This window comes from Mus caroli, unplaced genomic scaffold, assembly GCF_978045245.1.
Source record: "Mus caroli unplaced genomic scaffold, Mus_caroli_1 scaffold_7, whole genome shotgun sequence".
NCBI classification, from domain to species: domain Eukaryota; kingdom Metazoa; phylum Chordata; class Mammalia; order Rodentia; family Muridae; genus Mus; species Mus caroli.
In genome coordinates this window covers 111,944,049-111,948,270 of record NW_028227262.1, presented here as the reverse complement: position 1 = coordinate 111,948,270, position 4,222 = coordinate 111,944,049, and positions in this window count along the sequence as shown.

The following is a 4,222-nucleotide window of genomic DNA, read 5'->3' as shown; positions in this document are numbered from 1 at the left end:
CCTCCCACTCTGACATCTATCACATATACACACAAAGGATAGAAAGGAGGACACTTAGGGGATTAGTATTATTATACACCCTCTGGGTGTATCTGTGAGAAATTTCCAGACAGGTCATGAGGGCTATGACACACTCAATAGGTAATCCACTGATGAATTCAAACTTTGACTAGACTCTTAAGAAGTGGCAGTATTATGAAGGGTATGTTCTACCTGTAGGAAGTACAGTACTTGGAACATATCTTTAAAAGATGTATCTTGCCGTGAACCCTTCCTATCTGTCTGTGTCTCTGTTTCCTGGCCACCATAAAATAAACAGGCACCTTAGTTAGGGTTTTTACTGTTGTGAAGAGACACAATGACCACAGCAATATTTATAAAGGAGAACATTTAATTGGGACTGGCTTACAGTTTCAGAGGTTTAGTTCATTATTGTCATGGTGGGAAGCATGGCAACATGCTTGCAGACACAGTGCTGGAGAAGGAGCTGAGAGTTCTACATCTTGATTCACAGGCAGCAGAAGTGAATGCCAAACTAGGCTTAGCTTGATCATATGAGACCTCAAAGCCTGCCCCCACAGTAGCACACTTCCTCCTTCTAGACCACACCTATTCCAACAAGGCCACACCTCCTAATAGTGCCACTCCCCATAGCCAAGCATTCAAACAAGTGAGTCTCTGGGGACCATTCCTATTCAAACCACAATAATAGGTTTGTTCTGCCATGCCCTCTGCCTCATGAAATGCCCACTAACAGTTCAGTCAGCTGATTGTGGACCAAGATTTCAAAACTATGGCCAACATACATCCTTCCCCAAAATATATTAATAAATCATTCTGGGAGGAAAGCCATAAAACTCCTTGCCATTGTTCTTAGAATAATGTTTTGGATATGACAACCAAAGCCCAAGCAGCTAAAGACTAAATAAGTAAGACTCCCTCAAACTTACACTCTTCTGCAGAACAGAAGACGAAGCCACCAGTCTCTGTCTGAATGAGAGGAAGCACCTGCAAGTCACGAGTCTGGTAAGAAGTTATTACACAAAGTCTGTAAGGAACTCTCGCAATTCAGTAGCAAAAGCCAAATGGACTGATCGCACAGTGAACAAAGAAGCCAGATACACACATTCCTAAAGAATTACAAGTGGCCAGGTGGTGGTGGCGGCGCACGCCTTTAATCCCAGCACTCGGGAGGCAGAGACAGGCGAATTTCTGAGTTCGAGGCCAGCCTGGTCTACAGAGTGAGTTCCAGGACAGCCAGGGCTACACAGAGAAACCCTGTCTTGAAAATTAAACTAGAACAGTCACACTTTTAAGATTCTGAAGGAAACAAAATCAGTATCTCAAAGAGGCCTCGAGACCCCTGCTTATCCATAGGAGCTGAAAATAGAAATAAGTTCACTCGTCCATCAATGGATAAAGATGCCATGGCATGTATTAACAATGGACCATTATTAAGCACTTTTTAAAAAGCAATATTAAAGATGCATGATGGCACATACTTGTAACTCAGGAAGCCAAAGGGACATGAGTTTGATTTCAGCCTGGGTTACAGAAGGAGATCCTGTCTCAGAAGGAAAAGCAAGACAATGAAAGGGAGAAGCAAAGAGCTGTCATGTGAGACAATCTGGATGAACTCTATGGGTATTAAGTAAAACAATAAGGACAAAGGCAAGCACTGTGTGTGTGCTCCCTCACATAGGAACACAGCCACTGGGAGCTGCCAGCAGTGGGGTGCGGGGGAGTGGGGAAAAGGTATAACATTTCAGTTCTAAGGTGAATAAATTCTAGACTTGGCCTGCTGGTTCATGCCTGGCAATCCCAGAACTTGGGAGTTTAAATCTGGATTTTGAGTTCAAAATCAAACTAAGTAGAATATCTGATCAAGTTCCAGGCTATCCTGGGCTACAGTGAGAGGCCCTATCTCCAAAAACAAAACCCACTACCACTATTAACAAAAGAGATAAGGAGTTCTCAAGACCTAATGTGCAGTATGATGACTGGAGTTATAATACTGTATTGAATAATTGATATTTTCTACAAGAAGAGATCTTAAGTGCTCTTAGTACAATGAAATAGAAGCATCTGAAATTATGGATTTGCGCATTAACTTGATCATATTAATCATTCTGCAGTATGTATATATATATATATATATATATATATATATATATGTATATATGTACATATATATATGTGTGTGTGTGTGAGAGAGAGAGAAACCACTATACTAGAAATCTTAAATTTATGTAATTTTTTAAATTAAATTTATTTAATTTGTAAATTAAGTGTGTATGTGCGTGTGTGTGTGTGTGTGTGTGTGTGTGTGTGCTCATACGCATGTGTGTGCAGGTATACTCATGCATGATGTATTTATGGAGATCAAAAGACAACCTTAGACATGACATATAGGCAGGCAAGCAAGCAAGTCAATAAGTACCATTGTCCACTCTAGGAAGGAATTATTTGAATACACATAAACAAGATTAACCAAATATTTTTCCTTTGCTTTATAAAAATCAATCGGTGTTTTTGTCTGTTATTTGCAATACTGGAGATAGAACCTAGGATGCACATCATATGTGCCAGGCAAGTGCTCCAACCACTGAGCTACACCCCCAGTATTAGAGTATTTTACTTTTCCTCATCTCCCTTTTCTTTTGACTCTCACCCCTACTACCCCTCCCCTGGTAATAAGAATAGAGATACTATTCCTACAAGCATGATACAAGTTTCAAGTTTGTTTCAATCATGTAAAACTAAAGAAAAAGGTCTGGCAAATACTTGCATTTATCTTCAATTGACCGCAGACTACATGATGTATTTTTTTGCCAATAATGCTGATGCAGAATTTCCTAGCCAATTGTTTCCTTATTATAAAATAATCAATTAGCCCATTATGAAGTGGTACCCTGAATCTCCTTGTATGTTTCATCAATATCTCCTTCCTATACATTGATGTAAGCTTCTACTTTAGTTGACAGCATCTAGTAATAATGTTTATTCCTTCTGTTTCAAAAATCTAACAGAGAACACACAGAGACACTCCTTTTGTTTGTTTGTTTGTTTGTTTGGCTGGTTGGCTGGTTGGTTGGTTTGGTTTTTCGAGACAGGGTTTCTCTGTGTAGTCCTGACTGTCCTGGAAATCACTCTGTAGACCAGGCTGGCCTCGAATTCAGAAATCACCCTGCCTCCCAAGTGCTAGGATTAATGGCATGTGCTACCATTGTCCATACTCTTAAAGCCAGACAGAAAGTCTGTTGCTGGCTGCTGGCCGCATTGGAACTTGCCCAAATCATGTAGCTCTGATTCTCACTGGCCTTTGTCTTTTATACACAAAACCCACATCCTGGTTGGCACACGATGGTTAGCAAGAATCAGAGCTACAGAAGCCAAAAAGGCGAGGTTAGTCCATTTTGGGACTTTCCTGAATCCTCGAGCTATGCACTAGGGTCTTTGATGGATTAGGTCTTTGCTTCCATGTTGGCAGATGTTGGAGCCTTCATGCTGGGTTTTAAGGTGTGAATGCTGTTTCTACCATTGTGTCGGTTGTGCTAAGGTCTGGGGGTCTGTTCATTACACTTCAAACCACAAACACACTTGGAATGATAACTATCTACCAGTTAGGAAAACAGAAAGCATGAAAAGAGCTATTTTTATTGATCTAAAGAAGCACGAAACAGTAGGAAATTTATGTTTAAGTCATAACAGTAGCACCCACCCTTAATCCCAGCATGTGAGAAGCAGAGAGAGTCAAATGATTGTCAGTTCCAGGCAAGCCTGGTCTACATCTAGGGCTACATAGAGAGACCCTGTCCTAAACAGACAAACAAAACAGAAAAAGAAAAAGGGAAAAAAAGTTTGTTCAATCCCAATATCATAGGTAGGGACTTTAAAATGATGTAACAGAGAAGACTTAAAGACACATGTTTCCCGTGCTCACACCTGAGAATTAAGGTCACTGAGTGCTATTAATGCAAAGAGATTTGTCATCTCAGTGAACCACAGAGTGATCACACCACTATAGAGTTATAAGAGTTGGCAGAGAGGAAGGGGAAGTGGCTTCGTCTTTAAGCGTCACACAGTCTGCTTGGGTGCCAAGATCTCAGCAGGAGATTTATGCAGGCCAGTCTGTACCAGCAGCAGCAGACACCCAGAATGTGTTCCATGACCGATTTTACAGCTCAGGCTTTGGTGATCCAGGCAGGGCCATAGCCTTGGC